This window comes from Apostichopus japonicus, chromosome 7 (assembly GCF_037975245.1).
Source record: "Apostichopus japonicus isolate 1M-3 chromosome 7, ASM3797524v1, whole genome shotgun sequence".
Lineage (NCBI taxonomy): Eukaryota > Metazoa > Echinodermata > Holothuroidea > Aspidochirotida > Stichopodidae > Apostichopus > Apostichopus japonicus.
The window spans coordinates 9,754,188-9,775,256 of NC_092567.1; the positions used below are offsets into that span (position 1 = coordinate 9,754,188).

Genomic DNA, 21,069 nt, shown 5'->3' on the forward strand with positions numbered 1-21,069 from the left:
AGGTGTAAATTATATGTTAGGTTTGTGTCATGATTTCATGTCAGAAAAAGGATCTACTGCTGATAGGGGAGGGGGAATGAGCTGAGTGAGTGGACCGTGTAGGGGACGGTGCATTATCATTATTAGTAAAACATTGTGGCACTAATATAGGGGATAACAGTGAAACATACGTAACAAGTCTATTTATGAACCGTATAGTTTCACGTAAGACTGCTACACTGTTCATGCAGGTTAAATCTTTGGAGCTCTCTACCTTTATTTTTATTATAATCCCCTTCTGCTCCCAGCCCGACCCCCCCCCCCCTCCGAAAACCACCAGAAACAGTAGTCGCATCAGAGATCGTGCATATACGTGATGAGCAGTTAAAGTAAACCTGATGTTATTTGACCGCCATTCCTACAATACGTGCCTAGAATCTCAGAGTTTGCACACTACAGACTAATTAAATCAGAAGAAATGATATGAACATTTATCGTAGGCCTACTTTCATTTAGAAAGTGTAAATCTCAAGGGGCAGCTACCCCTGCGCAGGCTACGGCCCTGCATACTAAACTACTGCATGTAAAGAACAATGCACTGACTCTGTTAGGAAAGAAAGAAAAAAATACTGTTTATAACCATCGCCCCCTCCATCTTCCTAACCACCTCCATCTCTCCAACCCCCACCATCTCCCTCAAACCCTCCATCCCCACCGCTCTCCCAAACCCCTTCCATCTCCTCAACCCCCTCTATCACCCCAACCCCTCCATATCTCTCCAACCCCTCCATCTCCCCAACCCCTCCATCTCCCTCAAACCCCTCCATCCCCACCTCATCCATCTCCCCAACCCCTTCCATCTCCCTCACACCCCTCCATCCCCCACCCTCTCCAACTCCCCAACCCCCTCGCTCAAATCCCTCCATCTCCCTCCATCCCCCACCCTCTCCAACTCCCCAACCCCCTCGCTCAAATCCCTCCATCTCCCTCCATCCCCCACCCTCTCCAACTCCCCAACCCCCTCCATCAAACCCCTCCAAATCCCTCAAACCCCTCCATCCACCACCCTCTCCAGCCCCTCCGTCCCCACCTCATCCATCTCCCCAACCCCTTCCAGCTCCCTCACACCCCTCCATCCCCCACCCTCTCCAACTCCCTAACCCCCTCCCTCAAACCCCTCCATCTCCCTCCATCCCCACCCTCTCCAACTCCCCAACCCCTCCATCTCCCCAACCCCTCCATCTCCATCAAACCCCTCCATCTCCCTCAAACCCCTCAATCCTCACCCTCTCCAACTCCCCAACCCCCTCCCTCAAACCCCTCCATCTCCCTCCATCCCCACCCTCTCCAACTCTCCAACCCCCCATCTCCATCAAACCCCTCCATCTCCCTCAAACCACTCAATCCCACCCTCTCCATCCCCCACCCTCTCCATCTCCCCTCTCTCTCTCCACTTCTCTAACAATTTATTATATTATACGTAAAGTATAATTATACAAGTATAAATGAACAACGGAAAACTTTCTAGGAATAATCAACAAGACAAGAGGAATTAAGTTCAACAGTAAACACAATAATCAGCATCTCATGAATAATCATCAACCATATTCATAAACATGAGAGGGTTTTATTACATCCTTAGCCTTAACTAACCATCATTGGAATTCATTACATTCTAATTAATTAGGTGTAACATTACCTTTCAAGCTAATGTTCGGTCCACATAGAGGCGAACATGAATTATGATTGGTTGGGCCTACATCATGGACAGAAGCGAAGTATACAGTCTCTGGCCTTATACACCATATAAAGTATGTTAATATATTTATCACTCAGCAGCTTGAGGAAGTATTGTTTATAGCACGACCACAGTTCTTACTATTTATTACGAAGACCAACATTGCACTACAGCAGTATTGATAGAATAATAAATATAACCATATATAGTAATCAAGAAATATGAATGTAAAATGTGATCAGAATAGAACATAGAACAGAATAAAGAGATGTATAGAATATGATAATAATATATATCTAGGGTTAACAGAAATCAAGAGCTAAGATTCAATGCACAAGGCATCTCCTAAGTTTGTAAAAATATGCCGGTCTGGTGTATGGCAAGCATCAGAGAGCTTCAGTTACCATAATATTCAAGGCACGTTTTACGAGAGTAATATTGTGGATTGGACAGCAACTGAACAGGTTCTGCTACCTCTCTCTCTCGACACTGAAAACAGGACATAAAGTAATGTAAAAACATGGCACAACAATATTGTTGACTGACCACAGCTTACTGTAAGTTTGTGGACAGCAATAGAATCCTTAGATAGACTTACGGCAACATCTCTTTATTTATGTATTAAACATGGTAGCAAATTTACAGATATGGGTATCAGGTGACTGTCAAATTGCTGGCTACCCTACACAATGGTTCTCACATATGAACTCACTATATGTATAACACAGTTCTATGTAACTGATTGATCTCAACAAGAGTATTTCATTTTAGAAATATGGATTTCAGCATTCATCAGTTTAGTCCTCAGTACCCAACAAACTGTCTATGTACCTGCATGGTAACTCAATATGCTGATAATAAGTTTGGGTTGATATGTTACAGCATGCCATATAATCTTGGGAGTAACCCACAGGTGGCAATGCACATATAACTTCAAAGACTTGATACTTCATAGTTTCTCAATTTCAAACACATCCCTGATCAGATCAAGGTACACACGACAAAAACTTATAGACCGGGAGCCCAGAGGGTTTGGTTAGCTGGGAAGGTAACCAATTGCCTTGTACATCATAACGTTCACAGTGCATTCCTGTATATGAAACCAGACGACTGGCAAACCGGGTGTGGTGGGTGTGGCTGGGAGAGCAATTTTAAAGTCACCTCAAAGCTAACCTAGATCAGCTTTCATGGTAACCACAACAAAGTAAGTACAATGTGTCAGGTATGGCCCCAAGAGCAACAAATGGCCATGGCAAGTAATTATTGGTGGAGGGGTACCCCTGCCAGTCATCAATAATTGACCCCTCACGGCTGACCTAGGTCAGTTCATGAGGTAACCACTTGAAACCTACTGGAAAATGATGGTTAGGACTTCAGATACAAGGGATGGGCATTGCCAGTAATTTTTATTGGTGGGGTACCCCTGCCAGTAGACCCCCAAAATGCCCCTCCCCTCATTGACCTAGGTCAGTTCATGAAGTAACCAGTTGAAAACTACTGGAAAATGATTGGCAGGACTCTATATGTAAGGGCTGGGCATTTCCAGTAATTTATATCAGTGGGGTACCCCTGCCATTAGACCCCCAAAATGCCCATCCCCTCATTGACCTAGGTCAGCTCATGAGGTAACCAATTGAAAACTACTGGAAAAATTATTGGCAGGACTCTATATGTAAGGGCTGGGCATTTCCAGTATTTTATATCAGTGGGGTACCCCTGCCATTAGACCCCCAAAATGCCCATCCCCTCATTGACCTAGGTCAGCTCATGAGGTAACCAATTGAAAAATACTTGAAAAATGATTGGCAGGACTCTATATCTAAGGGCTGTGCATTTCCAGTAATTTATATCAGTGGTGTACCCCTGCCGGTAGACCCCCAAAATGCCCCTCCCCTCTGGGCTCCAGCTCTATTAGCTTGCCTGGCATGTGGGCAATCTTTATTTTCTACAGAAGTTGAAGTTTTCTGATGAACTGTTAATTTAGGTAACTATCAGTAGCTGTCTCCACTTTAGAGAAATCTTCAATCCACCACTGCATACTACAATATAGTAGTTGTGTTTAGTCAAGTTTGTTAGCTCTACACAATTAAACAAGTGGAATCTTAAAAATGTCATTTGATGTTATTTATAGAGCTAATTAGGCAAGCTGTCTTCACCTACATATAGCCTGTAGATTTCATCAAAGGAACCCAACACAGCCCATTACCATTTCACAAACTGACTGTTGAGAAATTATCATGTGAAGACTCACATCCACAAAGGTAGCTATGTCAGGAGTGATGTGTTCCAGCTTGACTTTTTCTTTCACTTTCTTGGAGGAAATGTACAGAAGAAATGTTGAGAACGGTATCACCTGGAGGTTAAAGATAACATAAAAAATAACTCAACTTTCCATTCACTAGATTTATCAGGTGAAAATTCATCAGGTCTGTGATCATTTTTGTAACATACATCAACGTCTTCCCTTGTGTCTTATTAATAAGTATATATGAGTAGTATAGGGTGTATCTCAGGGCAGCAAATATATTGTTTTTAGGAATATGTTTTGCATCTGATGTAAGCAATTACAACACTTGTAGTGGTGACTAATCAACTCCATGTTACCTTCCAAGAATTGTGTAGCCCACACCCCCGATAAATGACATCTTTTGACAATTGCTGGAAATTTTCTACCAGATTTGTGAGCTATCTTCCATAGTATTGCAACAGAAAATAAATGTAGAAAACACATGTGCTGGAGTTTCCTGGAATTATCTCTTAAATGGCCAGTATTATAACTGAAGTGCAAATAATGTACATCTTAAACAGAACACATTAAGAGAATCCTTCAACACTACTTACCAATGGCTAAGAATGGAATTCTGAATTACTTTGGTTTTTACTCTGAGGACATGCATATGGTCCAGAAGGTTCATGCATGTTTTGTATTACTGACTGACAACAGCATATCCACACATTACAGTAAACCCACTAAAGACTTCCATTTGTAATCCCTTAGTATATATAGCTCATTGACAAATTACATAAAACCTAGATTATCTTCAGATTTAAATTTTACATCAATTTTATTGGGTTTTAGATGTGCTGAGAGGGGAAGGGTAGGAAAGATTAGGATGGAAACAGAGATTTTTATGGTTCCTGTTAGTCATTCTACATGGTTCTAACTTAGTGTGGGCGTGGTTTTAACTTAGTGTGGGTATGGGTCTCATTTTGTGTGCAGTGACTCTATTTAATTGTTAGGGGACATGCACTTATAAATTAAATTGATTGTTTATGAGCCTGTCATACATGTTACTGCCTATTATTTGCGGAAATTAGGCTGACAATACAGAGGAGTCTGGCTGCGCTGTTAAGACTGATTACTTCCCTTACCTGCCACCCAACACTATGACAAACTGATAAATTAGAAGGGATCAAGTCATCTGAATATTTTGTTCCTTAATTTATGATGGCTACACAAAACAAAAAATGGACCCAGTATACTAAACACATACACCTCTTTGTGTACTTTTACACAATGGTAAGCAATACAATGTATGACATGTATTGCCTAATATATAATGTATGTATGTTAGACTGAAGCCATTATCTTCTTCCCTAGGCCCTAAGGGAGTTTTTTTATCAAGCAAGATTCAAAACAATTACTGTTCCACCAGGATTACAGTAGGCAGTAACAAAGTCACTTTCTACCCAGAATCAAATCTAATTATAAATATTACCCCGCATACCAGTCCTGCTATACACTAATTACACACTTACTGTAAACCATTCTGTGCAAGAACCTCATCATGTAACCCCCAAAGATCATCTCAAGACTGATTAATCAACCTTTTCCTAATAAGAAGATAAAAACAAAGAAAATAAGAATCAGTTGTCACTAATTCTATATTGACAATATCTGAACTAGATATGTTTTAATGCAAACAATGAAAACCTTTGTTATTGAGTTTGCCTTTTAGTATTTACTCAACAGTTATTCCATTGCTCACAGATATATAAGCTAGTGCTAAAATGACTCTGTGTCCCTTAAACAACTCAATAGACTTTGCAAATTTATTCATTTCATTGAAAGGCCCTTTTTGTTATTTCAAGTTGAACAGTTTTTTGAAAGTTTACCCATCAACAAAACAAGTAGTTAAATTTGGTAACATGTTTGTAATCCTTTGGATTAGGCTAATTGATCAGCAAACTTTATAGTTTGATACTTTTAACATGATTGGTTTCTTTGTTTGTGTTTGAACACCGAATCTCTTATTTGTTTTACTTTGAGGTCAAGCAAAGTTAGGCCTTATTACTGGTCTGGAATGCTTTTGTCAAACAATCAGTAAACCAGTGTCAAGCAGACATAACTGTTGTTATATTTGCTTTCACAACTGTCCCAGTAACTTAATTTCCACCTTTGTCAATCAACCTGATGCCCCCCTCCCTCACCTTCCCCAAACACAATAAAGAATTACTGAATTATAGAATAACTTTAAGAACATAAATATCATACAAAATGCATGAAGGATTTTAGATGACATAACATGCTGAATCATTCAACCTGGTGATGGTGAAAATAGAAAACATTCATTAGTATTAGGTTTGAAAGAATAGAGATGTACTTTGGCTATAAAATAGAAAACGTATTAGAATTTCCTCCTCTTTGAAACTTACAATTACGGTACAATTTGTAGAAATGATGCTACAATCAAATAAACACTGAGCAAAAGAGGTCTCGCAGAATCCCTCAGTCTAAGACACAACATTTAAGTATTCTAACTTAGATTGTTCATACGTTATGTCTTGTTTGCAGTGACTGGAATTGATGGCGTGGGGAGGGGTGGGGGGGGGGCTGGATGAGGGACTTTCTAGTGAGGACTTTTTTCTTGAGGGATCATCTGATAAATTATGGAGTAAAAATATCCACTTAAGCACTTGCATTCAAATAGAGGAGGAGGGTGGGTTGATGGGGTAAGAACCAAGTGGTGGACCATGCAATCATTACCCTGCTCATATAAACTGTACATACTTCTTTCAAGAGCTGTAAACCACACATGGCAAATCCCTAAAAGGCTGATCTCAGGACTGAATAATGAAGTTTACCTGATGTAGAGAAAAACAAAACGCATTTGGTTTATATCAATTATAATGTTATCATTCATTTAAATTGTCATCACTAAGTCTGCAAGTAGCAGAATTCTATCATGTAACATTGTCACATATAATTAACACAGCTTTTATTAACATGGTATGCTACTGAAATTGCAAAATAAATTACAAAGTAAAATTCATAATAGATATGGGATGTCTTCTCATATGATATACTGTATTGAAATAATTTTTATACTTAGTTATATATAAGATAACATTGTAAAGAGTATATCAAAGTCTGCCGATAGGTAAATATGTACTTTAACTCAATTAATTATAGTACATTGTCATCATTTCAGAAATCCAACATATTCATCAACTGTCGAGAACAAACTTAAAGACTATATCTATAACCATGAACAATCTACATATCTCAACTATCTATTTCTATAACCATGAACAATCTATATATCACAACTTTCTATTTCTATAATATACCTCTTTAACTATACTTTGTAAATATTATTGCTATGGAGATGGAATTCTTGGGCGTGAGCCAGTGAAAGTCCGAAAGTTGGTGCTTATGTAGGTCAGGCAGGATGAAGGAGAGATAAGGGGAGATGGGGGTCAAGAGGGGTTAGAGATGTGTGTGTGTGTGTTTCTACAGTGTATGCTATATGTACAGACTACTTATGATATTGTGTGAGAGGAAGGGAGTTCACTGTTCACTTTGACTTTGACTTGGAATATTGGCCTTGTGTTGTTGTGCTGGCTGTTGGGAAAATGAAGGGTGTGGCTGAGTGAAGTGACTGCAAACTGATGAAGACCTGAGAGATTGAGTGAAGGAGTTTGGGACTGGAGTAGTGAAGGAATAAAAGTCACAGAACATTATAAATATTCTCTATTCTTATCTTTGGAATTCACGCTTCCGCATGAAACTTTGCAGCTTTGTCGGGACTAAACTAACATCGATCCTCTACTCGACAAATTGGTAGCAGAGCGAGGTTTGTAAAAGTCTGATCAAGAACAGTTTCCGAAGGTAAGAAGAGAAGAGAGAGAGAGAGAGAGAATAAAGAGAGATAGGCTATACTATAGAAATCCATGCTAGGAATTCTTAGCCCAATATAGGCCTATCAAATAAGAAAAAGCAATTGCCTATGAAAATGCAGCCATGTAATAAATGTGAGAGAGAGACAGAAGACGGCATTGATTGTGATCACTGTAAGAAATGGTGGTGCTGTGTCTGCATAAATGACCCAATAAGTGACATCATTACAGAAAAGCTATATCATGCTTTAAATGATTTGGAGCAGTTTTCTTGGGTGTGTGAAGATTGTGGTGGTGGCAATTTACTGGCCCAGCTGGTCCAAAATGGCACATTCACAGTGATTCAACTTAGCCAGTATGGATGCAATCTTAAAGTCCTAAACGAAATAAATGGTGCCACTGCTCAGCCTGATGCATCAAGGCTAAGAAGCCAGTCCAAATATCAAAATACCATGTCTACACCGGAGGTCCCAGAGGACAGAGTCCCGAAGGCAACCCCTTCTGAAAGTTCCATGAAATCCCAAGGGGATATGACAGGTCATTTACTACAGATTTTGCTACAGTCACAACAACAGATGCAACAATTATTTGAAAGTCAACAACGCTCCCAGGAGCACATGCAACAAATTATACAGATGCAGCAACAGGCCAATCAACAAAATCAGTCACAAACAATGCAGCTCCTTCAAGAAATTAAAGATCAAAGAACTTTAGACCAAGAAAGGTTGTTTGACACTCTCCAAAATCAAACGTCCAGCTCACCACAGGGAGCCATAGGTGGACAGTCAGTTCGGTCACCAATAATGACCAAGCTCCCTAAAATCCAGTTGCCAACATTTGCGGGCGAAATTCTCAAATGGCCTAATTTTTGGGAGTCTTTTGAGATAAATGTAGACAGCCAACCACAGTTGAGTAACAAACAAAAGCTAGATTATCTCCTTCAACTCTTGACTGGTCCTGCCTACGATAAAATCAAAGGACTGGGCCTAGAAGGAAACAAGTATGTAGATGCAGTTGCCATATTAAAGGAGCAGTATGGTGAAAAAATGCACCAAAAAAGGGCCCTCTGGAACAGCCTCCATTCCATGAAACAAGTGAGAGAGAATATGGGAAATCTAGAAAAGTTTGTTGATGAGACCAATGCTCTCACAGTGGCCTTAAAGAGGCAGGGTGTACCAGATGAAGCTCTCAATGCTTATGTACCAGAATTGACAGACAAACTGCCAAGGTCCTTGACCATTGAAATGAATAAGATGAGATTCCTCCAAAACAAACACAAAAAAGAACAGTCCATGCAAGAATTTTTGGACTTCCTAAAGAATTTCCATTTGCTAGCCATAACAACTGGAAATACCAGTAAAAAAAGAGAATCAAAAGAGGAATCTAGTGATCCAATCCAACAACCAACAAACAAACTGCCTACTGCAAATTTTGCTCAAGATGCTTCCCAAGTGTACAGACGACCATGTTTGTTTTGTGGTAAAGGCAACCACTGGAGTGATGAATGTCGGAAAGTGACCGACATAAGAAAACGACGTGAGATGGTCCAAAAAGAAAATCGTTGTTTCAAATGCTTAAATAAAGGCCATCTATTCAAAGATTGCAAAAGAAAGAAGCCATGTTTTCACTGTAAAGATGTGAATCATAATTCAGCATTATGCTTCAAGAAAGAAGTTGAGCAGCCAACGCATCTTAATGTCCAAATTGAAGAAGAAAAGAAACAAAATGAAATCGAAAAGGTGCAGATTGATGGCTACTTAACAGCTAGTCGACAAGAACATGGGATTATCATGGCAGCTTTCAAATATCCAATCACCAATCCAGTGACCAAAGAGAGAAAACATATGCATGTTTTTCTAGATACAGGGGCAAAAGTAACCTGTATTAGTGCAGAGGCAGCTGAAAGATTGAATTTGAGATCACAGAAGAAGGTAACATTGGAAACCTCAAGATTTAACACAGATCAGGCTGAAACAGTGGTGGCAGGAATGGTGGAATTAGAATTAAATGGGCCTAGAGGTTTTAAGCTTGATATCGAGGCCTACAGTATCCCTAAAATGGCTCCACCAATGGGATTAGAGGCAATTCATTTCGATAAAGCTACCTGGAAGAAAATTCAGGCTTTGAATCCTCTCAACATACCACCTAACTCGAGCAAATCAATGCCAATTGACATCATTATCGGGATCGATTACTGGTATGATCTTATGGGTGCTGGTTTGCCTATAACAGCTATTCAAGATAGCCTAGTAGTCCACCACTCACCACTGGGAAATATCCTTTGTGGAAAGGCTAAAAAGATGACAGATCCAAAATCTGATAAAAGAGAAGTTGATCCATTTATCAACAAGCAACCATTGAAAGTAAATCAAATGTTATGCCTGAGTAAGAAGGAAGACCCCATACAGCAATTATGGGATCTAGAAACTATTGGAATCCAATCCGATGATCTCAGTCAGGCACCAAAAGATGAGGAAATCCTACAACGATTCAAAGATACCGTCCAGTATGAAAATGGCCGATATACCGTGGGTTTCCCTTGGAAGGATGATAAGATCGTTTTGTCAAGCAATTTCAGTACTGCCAAAGGGCGACTTTCATCCACACTAAAGAGTCTTTGTCCATCTGGGGAACCAACTCCTAGGTTCCAGAAATACAATCAAATCATTGAAGATCAGCTGCAGGCTGGTATAGTTGAAGCAGTGACATCCAAACAACCAGACGGTCCTAGAGTACATTACATTCCCCATTTAGCAGTAAATAGGGAAGACAAGGCAACTACCAAACTAAGAGTGGTGTACGATGCCAGTGCAAAAACAAAAAATGAAAAAAAGTGTCTAAACGACATAATGCATGCTGGTCCATGTTTGCTCAAAGACCTTGCAGGTCTGTTGATACGTTTCCGACTACCAAAGATTGCAATGGTGTCAGATATTGAGAAAGCTTTCCTTCAGGTGGGACTAAGATTGGAAGATAGAGATGCGACACGATTTCTGTGGCTGAAAGACCATACAATGCCTATCATCGATGGCAATATACAAGTGTACCGTTTCTCCAGAATTCCTTTTGGAATAGTCGCTTCACCCTACTTGCTGGGGGCTACGATCAACTTCCATCTAGATAAAAATCCTGGTGATGTCAGCAATCAAATCAAGAACAACGTGTACGTCGACAATGTGATCATCGGCTCAAACAGCGTTCAGGAAGCTGTAAAGCTATACCAAGAAGCAAAACAGCTGTTTGACAATGCTTCAATGAATCTGAGAGAATGGCTCTCCAACAGCAAAGAATTCAACCAAATGCTGCCAGAGAAAGACAGGGCAAAGGGCACGGAAGTCAGCGTGCTTGGGATGCTTTGGGACATCCAAGTGGATACAATCAAAACTAAGTTGATTGTAGATGATCTTGAGAAGACCACAAAAAGATCTACTCTTCAACAATTGGCAAAGATATTTGATCCACTGGGTTTTCTAAGTCCTATAACTATCAGAGGAAAGATACTCCATCAAGAAATGTGGAAAGAGAAATTCGACTGGGATGATCCCTTGCCAGAAGACTATGTGGTCAAGTGGGAGGCTCTTCAAAGGGAGCTTGTAGGAGCGAAGAACTTTAGTATCCCAAGATGGATCCTAAGTGGTGAGATGATCCCAGTACAACTAATTTGCTTCACTGATGCAAGTCTTGAAGCTTATTCTGCCTGTGTCTATGTTAGACAGAAGGTAGCATCTACCGTGAAGTGCAGTCTGATATTTGCCAAAGCCCGTGTTGCTCCTATTAAACGAAAAATGACTCTTCCCCAGCTGGAGCTCACTGCAGCACTGATTGGATCTAGAGCTATGAGATTTGTAGAGAAAGAGCTGCACTACCCAGTGAGTAGAAAATTTTTGTGGAGTGATTCACAAATCACCCTACATTGGATTAATTCTGAGAAGGAGCTTCCAGCATATGTCCAAAGAAGGACCCAAGAGATTGTCGGTAAAGGTGACATTACATTCAACTATGTGGACACAAAGGAGAATCCAGCCGACCTGGCAACAAGAGGCATTTCAGCAAAAAGTCTGAAAGAGTCAAACTGGTTGACTGGTCCTAAGTGGACCATCCGAGAGGAGATCTATTGGCCCAAATGGTCACCAGGTCAAAAAGAGCCAAACTTGCCATTGGTACTGAATAAGGGCAACAAAGAAAAAGAGAAATCCTATCTAAGGCAAGAAGCCCATCTGATGAGTACATGTGGAGAGGTGTCAACCCCATTTGGCATTGATGTCAGCCGATACGGAAACATCGGAAAGCTGATGAGAGTTACAGCATATTGTCATCGTTTCATCAACCTATGCCTCAAAAGGGATATTCCTGATACCAAAGCAGTCACAGTTAAAGAACTGCAATACGTCAGAAATCAATGGATCCAGGTTGTCCAACAACAAGGTTTTAACGAAGAGATAAACCTGCTCAAGAAAGGGGAAAGAAATCAGTTGATCAAACAACTTGATCTGTTTCTAGATGGGGATGTAATTCGTTGCGGTGGGAGGCTTGCAAATGCAAACCTCACAGAGGAAAGTCAATATCCCACCCTTCTTCCTCGTGACAACAAATTCACAACTCTAGTGATCAATAAGGCACATGACAAGGTTTTCCATGCTGGAGCAAGATCCACCTTGGCAGAAGTAAGATTGAGATATTGGATTCCTCATGGTCTTACTGAGATAAAAAAGTGTCTAAAGAGATGTCTCATCTGCAGAAGAGTTCAAGGTGGGACATTTAGACCACCTAAGATGGCCCAGTTGCCTGCAGAGAGAGTTCAAAGAGCGCCAGCCTTCAAATACACTGGTTTAGATTATATGGGTCCTCTCTTCATTCGTGAAAAGAAAGACACTGAACATCAAAAACGGTGGATTGCTATATTCACTTGTTTTACTACCAGAGCTGTACATCTGGAATTGATCGGAGATTGTTCAGCCGAGTCAGCAGTTCAAGCTGTGGAACGATTTATTGGGAGGAGAGGAACTCCACACACCATCCTGACAGACAATGCTCTTCAATTTAAGAAAGGAGCAAGTATTCTGCAAGCTATCTGGGGACAAAAGCCAAGTGAGGAAATAAGAGAATGTCTCACTGCCTTTTACTCTGAAAAAGGCATTAATTGGCGCTATATTCCTGAAAGGTCACCCTGGGTTGGCGGCTTCTATGAAAGACTTGTAGATCTGGTGAAAAGAGCCATCAAGAAAACTCTGTGGAAGATGACTATTAAGGATGAAGGTTTGAGAACCCTCATTGCTCAAATTGAGGGAACTCTTAATACCAGACCTCTTCTTCCATTGTCAGCTGATATAAATGATCAGTCTATCCTAACACCTGCAAGTCTGATGGCTCCAATGTGCCAACTGGGCATGCCTCCTTCGAATGAGGACCCTACTGATCCAGATTATGACCCCAATCCTCGAGGAAAGGCAACTCTACTACGTCAATGGAAATTGAGAGAAAAAAAGCTTGATCATTTCTGGAAGATCTGGCAAACACAATACCTACAGGAACTCCGAGAAGCCCACCAAACTCACTTCAGGTTGACCCGTGGTGAAATTTGTCGCCTACCACAGAAAGGTGAAGTCTGCCTTATTCGTGAAAGCACCCCGAGAGTCTCCTGGAAAATGGGGAGAGTTACAGATCATGTCCCATCTGCTGATGGTGAGGTGCGATTTGTCAAGGTCAAACTTCCGTCAGGATTCATTACCAAACGAGGCGTTAAAGATCTGGTTCCACTAGAAGCAGACTTCAGCGGAAGTGACGATGACCACACCACGACCCTCCTTTTCATGCCACTTTGTTTGATTGCCCCCGGAGATTGTCGAGAACAAACTTAAAGACTATATCTATAACCATGAACAATCTACATATCTCAACTATCTATTTCTATAACCATGAACAATCTATATATCACAACTTTCTATTTCTATAATATACCTCTTTAACTATACTTTGTAAATATTATTGCTATGGAGATGGAATTCTTGGGCGTGAGCCAGTGAAAGTCCGAAAGTTGGTGCTTATGTAGGTCAGGCAGGATGAAGGAGAGATAAGGGGAGATGGGGGTCAAGAGGGGTTAGAGATGTGTGTGTGTGTGTTTCTACAGTGTATGCTATATGTACAGACTACTTATGATATTGTGTGAGAGGAAGGGAGTTCACTGTTCACTTTGACTTTGACTTGGAATATTGGCCTTGTGTTGTTGTGCTGGCTGTTGGGAAAATGAAGGGTGTGGCTGAGTGAAGTGACTGCAAACTGATGAAGACCTGAGAGATTGAGTGAAGGAGTTTGGGACTGGAGTAGTGAAGGAATAAAAGTCACAGAACATTATAAATATTCTCTATTCTTATCTTTGGAATTCACGCTTCCGCATGAAACTTTGCAGCTTTGTCGGGACTAAACTAACATCGATCCTCTACTCGACATCAACCTATATACAGTATAGTGAACAATTGGTTCCTAATTATGTGACCAGAATCTTTCATCATGTTTATTATGTTATTTTCAATCCTTCATCATGTTTTCTTCAGACTTCAGTCTATTTCAAGGCTGCATCATTAGAACTCTTTTTTCTCAATTGAATATAAACCAGACCAGTGGCGTAGGAAGGTACTTTTGAGTGGGGGGCTGAAGACTGATGGCCGGCCTGGGGGAGGGGTCTAAGGGGAGGGGGTATCCCCCTCCCCTTTGGAATTTTTTGCATTTCCAGGTGGCCTCAGATGCAATTTGGTGCAATATAGCACACTTCAACACCCACTCCATTTTGTAAACTTAATTTTGTATTTTCACCTGGCCTTAGATGCAATTTGGTGCTCCAAATGAGATTTTTTTTCTCATTTGGAAATGAAAAAGGGGTTTTCTGACCTGCGAACCGGGGGGGGGGGCGGAATGATACTTCCGCCCCTCCACATTTTTCACTGGGGGGCTGGCGCCCCCCCCCCCCAGCCCCCCCCCCCCCTCCGGTTCCTACGCCCTTGAACCAGACTGTGGATTGCTAGTGGTATTGCATAAAGCTTGTATTGAAGATTCAATGCTTGTATCAATTTCAAATTTATGTTTGTTTATATTTCAATTATTTTGGTATAAGTTGAGCTGTATATTCACTGTGGGAAGCATTATGAGACCTTGAACTCATCTTGTACAGTCTATGGATTTGTGTTCTAGGTGCATTACTGTTATTTCATATCAGTTTGTTCTGTGCAGTCCTGGTGTGAGGGGGAGGGGGATGGATGGGGACAACAGTTGTCAGTTAAGTGCCCAGTGAAATATGTGATAAAGAATAATATAATTTAACTTAGGATAAACAAAGACTTAAAAATGTTGGCCAGGTGACACAATAGTACATGGATCTGTGCCTCAATGCTCTCAATGTCACTGGTTCTCAATGTCACTGGTTTTGTGTACACCTTACTTGAATAATACTTCTTTAGCCTTGCAGAATGTGATTGTGAATCTTAGAAGTGGTGTGCAACAGTTTATCAGGAGTTTGGAGAAAAATATCAAGGAAGTAAAGGAGATACAAACCCAACCATAATCTTTAGCTGATATGATCTGACATCTTTGAGATGAATATCAACGATGGAGGTGATTTGTATTTTACTGTCCAATTACGTTGAATCATATTTCCAATATTTAAGCAAATGCTTAAAACAGTAATATCTACTGTACTACAGTAAATAAACATCATAACAAACAAAGTACATTAAAGTTCAAGATTATATCCATAGTTGTGTGACCTTTGTGTGACCTACCTAAATTAATCCAGGTTTTTGTTTTGTTTGATGGAGTGTTCATTACAAATACCTCTAACTCAAAGCTCAGCAATACAGACTGAGTTGACTTCTTTAATGTTTCTACAGCATTATGAAATATCTAAAATGGTATTTCAAGTTTTTGGTTTTAATCTGAAGAAAATAAATACCTAAACAGAAGACATATTTGTAGTAACCCAAGCTACTTTCTTACAGAACCAACAAGTTTTCTTCCAGTCTTACCATTCTAGAAGTGTCAGGAGTTCTAGAAGAATTTATTAATATGAGTCTCGGAGGCAATTTTTATTTCAGTTTGACAAATGGTTAATACGTACCAGAGGGTGTTTGGGGGCCTATTGTGTCATGGCAAGCTCATTACAAACATACCAATTACTGGATTAATCCAGCAAGAATCCGATCATTTTAATGTCCTTACTAGAGATTAATTCTGTAAGTTGTATTTTGAGTGGATGAGTTATAACTTGATACAAAATTCATTTAGTGAGAGTGAATGGAGGTAAAAGAGTATTCCTTGATCTGCGATGCTATTCAAAAAACCTACCAGAGGTTGTTGAAACATTACTGTCACTGTTATATACTAACCATTAATGTAATTACCATCACATGGAAGAAATATCAGATGATGAACCATTCATTGTCCTTGTCAGCACAGTACGAACGTGACTTCCATCGAGAACTGGTAACTACAGGTGGAATAGGTGATCCCCTAACAGATCGCTTCATAATTAACCTGATGAAGAGAAAAGAAAGTGATGTGAATGAGATTTAAGTCCTAATTATAGGAGACATTGAGAATGTCAGTCAGAAATAGATATGTGTATGTCTCTGGCTAACTACCCTGTATACATGGACATCCACAGAAACAAATACAGAGGAAGGAAAGTAAACTTCAGTTTCCAATAACCAGGTATTAAGTGTAAAAACAATTAGCCAGTTAAGCATCAAACTTGAAGCGGATTGTCCATTGTTTAGTGTAAGTGGCATATAAAGGTGTGGTGCAGTGATATAAATGAGCTCCCAAAGGAGAGTCTTACCTCACACGAACCCAACCATGCATGGTTTGGGCCTGACTGAGTAATGTGTGAGATTTCGAACCTCTCTTTCTTATTGAGGACATAATGTCTTTTGAATTTCCACTCATTAGGAGATAATTGTATATACTGTAATTGAGTGTGTCAGCTTTGGTGGATGTGTTTTTATATTATTTTTTCTTTATTTAATGGCACCAGACTCTTGGAGATTGCATTGGCTACAGTGACCTAGTTACACCACTCTCGGGGGGGGGGTCTCTTTCTAGATTTAAGATCACTAAAGGTTTATAAAGTACCCTGTTCAGCTGGTCAATAGCCATACAATATGGTGAGTTCTTTCTACAAATTTGGCAGATGAAGGCAAAATTTTGAGTTAAAAAGTTTTGAGATGAAAAAGACTAAATTTTGACTTTTGAGGTGAAAATCTTGAGATAAAAATTCCAAATACTGAGAAAGCAAATTCAAAAATTTTGAAATTTGGGGTTACTTACAGTATTTTTTTTTCTTAAGCCGCCGTACTAAGTCGGTTAAGTTAGATCAGTTTTGAGACCAATTACTCTGTGGAATATATATCTGAACCCTAGCCGGGTGCTGGGGGCTTCAGAAGAGCTCTGTAACATATCTTCTACTGTACTTCATATCCTCTTGTACTAAGTATTAAGCATGTAAAAACATGTTAGAGAGAAAAATTTAATTTCTATGAAGTATAAATCTAAGCCCTGGTGGGAGTCCCTGGTGACTTTAGCTGAGGCATTCTAACTTTTCAGATATTTAATGTTCTCTGATAGTGATTTTGCAGCCCAAGTTGAGCCTATGGGGGAGGGGGCAAGTGCTCACCACCCTAATAGATACCAGTGCTTGTATTTGTTTGAATGCCCTCTAAATGTGTTTATTTTAAACAGTATTTAGCTCTCAAATATCCAAGGAAGAAATGTTATCACGACATGATATTGATAACTAGTGGCACAGGAAATTAACTTCCTTTTAACCATGCTTGCTAGCGGTAGCCAGCAGTTTTGGTGAATAAAGTCACAACAACCAGATTACTTCATTCTTACCATTCCTATGGAACTATGTGCATGAAGAAGTGTAGGATACTGAAAGAAGCTTGATAGGTTCATAGGTCCTGATCTCCAGTACAGTCTCCGTCTTCATATTCACTAGAGGATTTCTTCCTACGGTTGAATTATTACATCATGGAGCCGTTAGAGCCTCAGTGACTTCTAAATCAAAAGTGAAACACTAACATGTGTTATTTAGATATTTCAGAAGGCTTCAGAAACAAAAGGATACTCACAACAAAGAAAAACTCATGATAGCAGTTCCACTTTGATCCAATAAAACACTACAATAATGCTAGTACAGTATATGATATGGAATATTGAATCTCAATCTTTGGAAAACCTTGCGCTTCATTTGACCTTTACTCACTGGCAGGTTAGCACTTAAATCCACAATATCCCAGGAGAGAAAACAACTCCAGAGTACTTGAAGAGTAGGTTTTTATGACTTAATTTGGCTAAAACCTTTCAGACAGTTGGATGATCTCGCGAATTATGTAGAACACTTTTAAATTAATAATATGATTAAATTATTTGAAGAAGGAAAACCTACCCTTCAACTTGTAACCAACTATAACAGGCAAACATCACCATACTTCAGCTAGCCCTACATTGTGCTGAGCATAGGACACGCTTTATGCTGGCATTGCATACTATTGAATATTGTAACTAAAATCGTTAGACTAGGCATAAATTAGGCTGCACTTAGGTTATATGACTAGAGAAGACCTACAGTAAGCCATAACGTTGAACGTTATGACGGCCTGTGAGCCTGTCCTTGTACGTGCATAGCCTAACGCTATGAAAGGAACTCAACTGATACGTGGGATTTCTTCTTTGACAATTGTAATATACTCCGTCTGTTTCTTTCAGTATCATGTTCACCATCTGGAATGTGTTGCATTATCTTCATATTTCGTAAGCCAGTACTGTAGCTTCGGGGAATCACGTCAAACAAACATGGAAGTACAACCATACATGTTCCATTCTTCAAACGCTGTTTACCTTGTGGCGTTGGTTTGTTTAGATTTTGAAAATGAGACTTGTTCAAGTCGTTTTCCGTGGCTACGAGGGAAATTCCCCTATTTTTCAGATAAACGGTCAATCGTCCAATTGAAATAATAGCAATTTACCGCAAAATGGCAAATTCCTTAGATCTAAAAAGGGACGACTTCAACAATATGCTGGAAAATGTCATTTTATCATTTGAATCTTGACATTTTTCTGCTAATGTTACGTTCATAGAATCCTGTACAGCAGCTTGAAATTGCCATCAAGACAGCAAGATAAACATGTCTTAGACATTTTCTTCAGCCCGGATAGGCTATTAATTAACTTCAAGCTTGGAAAAAAAGGTCAATACTTTATTATTTCTAAAAACTTTTAAAATGACGGGATGAGAGATTTTGGGTATTTCAACATTAATCAGAAAAGTTATAAGTTGTACACTAGGATATGCATGAAGTCGAAGGGGGAGGGGGGGTGGGCAATGTTACATTTAGCTGATAAGAAGGCCACTGCTACGGGTGTACACCCGTCCCCAACCCCCCCCCCCCCCCCTCCGACTTTACAAAAAAAGTATTGATTGGCAAAAATGGTGTATGGAGCCAATTTAAGACCTAACTGTAGTCTAATTATACTCAGAGTGCACCATTTAACGTGAATTTTCAAAGCAATTTCAGGGGGCGGATCTACATGGGATTTGCCTTCAACAGGCCAACTAGCACACCGCCGCCTTTTTTAAATTGTTATTTCCATTCTAGCCTTTCCATAATAGTGTATGACCTACCTAAATCAGTTGGGATTTGCTCTCCCCCCCCCCCCCTTGAAATCCTATATAAATGGGGGTTGAGAAGGGATCCCATTCTCCTAGTCCTGTGAACCGATTTCAAGTAGTAGATAACCTATGCATCTGCTATATATTAAAATGTGGTAACATGGCTACATGAAGGTAACATGCTATATACTGTATACCTCTTTTTCAGGCATTATTGTATATAGGAATAATAACTGTTTGGGCAATATGCCAACCCAACGGCTATTTACCGAATAACTGGACGAGCAAGACTGTACTTTCTGATTTTCCATGCAATTATGCAATAGTGATTTTAACATCGGTCAGTTTCAGTTTTCAAACTTCCCACTAGTATTCTTTAGCACAACCTTAAGTTCAGACAAAATTATAGTCTAACTACGCCTCAGAATTGTTTCAGTCGGAGGACCTCTACATGGAATTGCATTCAACGACTCCACAGCAACACCACCAAAAGTTTCGCCACCTATAGTCTGACCATAAAGGTTCATTCCCCTTCCTAAATTTGTCGGGAGAATTTTTGAATGTGAACCCACGTTACTGGGTACTAAACAATACAGGAGAGTAGATCCGTTTCCAGGATTGGAGAGGCAAACTTACCGCTTATAGACTTAATCAGAAATATACACAAATAAGCCACAAGATGTACCTCCTCCTTAATGTTCACATACTTCCCCATATCTATGTAGACATGGGACAAATCACTTGATTGGCGTAGGGAGGGAGCAAAAAAATGAATAGGTTGGGGAAGTGGTCGGGAGGCATCCCAGTTAAGCAAACAAATACACATTTTGTCATTATTGTGACCCACATGGAACACTGAAAATTTTAAAATTTTCATATCAAAATTTTAATTATTTTATCCTGAAAGTTTTGAATATTTCTGGGAATTTCAACCCTTTTTCAAAATTGAAACCCTTTTCTTGAAAATCAAGTTTGTATTAAAATTGCAATCTGTAATATAACCAAAATTCTCAACATTATACTACTTTTACTAAAATTTAAAACCTCTTCGATTGATTTCGATCTCTTTAACACCCTTCATGTAAAATATCGATTTCTTTTTGTTTTACATTTAAACTTTTAAAATGTCGACTTATCATCTAAAAAAATATTAGCGTTTTATCTCAAACTTGTACGTTTCTCTCAAAATTGCCATTGCATTTCTCGAAATCAAGATATTTACTTCGTTCCCCACTTACCTGTCTCCCCACAACCTATGCACCGCATTCTACCGTGTCTAGAATGCCCTGGTAATCTTTTAACACTGTACACCCTCACTGGCCCTAATGGCCTTCCTTCATTTTTCTACCCACAAAGTGTCTCACTGTGTTTTTCGGAGTTAGAAAAATTTTCGCGAAATTCGCCCGGATTACCTTGGATTTATACTCTAGAAGTTTCCTATCAGGACTTCTGCACTTCCAAGGATCTTTTCCAGCCTGATAAGTATCCTTTTCTTGTAGGGAAGGGTGTTTTTGGGGGCTGTTTTTAGTGTACACTCTCGCCCATGCGTTCGTTTTTTCTTACGTAACGT

The 21,069-nt window shown here is 39.7% G+C and overlaps 1 protein-coding gene and 1 long non-coding RNA gene across 11 annotated transcripts in view; one reads left to right on the plus strand and one right to left on the minus strand.

The window, feature by feature from the left end:
* The window catches only part of LOC139970049 (uncharacterized), a 245,528-nt gene that overhangs the window by 24,801 nt on the left and 199,658 nt on the right, over window positions 1-21,069 (plus strand). The gene's annotated exons all lie outside the window — the stretch shown is intronic.
* Window positions 1,416-19,153, minus strand: LOC139970103 (uncharacterized). 4 transcript variants are annotated; one of them, XR_011794004.1, is made up of 8 exons: window positions 18,540-19,153; window positions 17,720-17,884; window positions 17,153-17,311; window positions 16,213-16,360; window positions 6,729-6,802; window positions 5,477-5,551; window positions 3,969-4,070; window positions 1,416-2,206 (listed from the first exon to the last, which is right to left on the minus strand). It is a non-coding gene; the product is annotated as an uncharacterized lncRNA (long non-coding RNA). The 4 variants fall into 4 exon arrangements; XR_011794006.1 differs by lacking the exon at window positions 17,153-17,311 and having other exon boundaries at window positions 6,705-6,802; window positions 18,540-19,149; XR_011794005.1 differs by lacking the exon at window positions 17,153-17,311 and having other exon boundaries at window positions 18,507-19,149.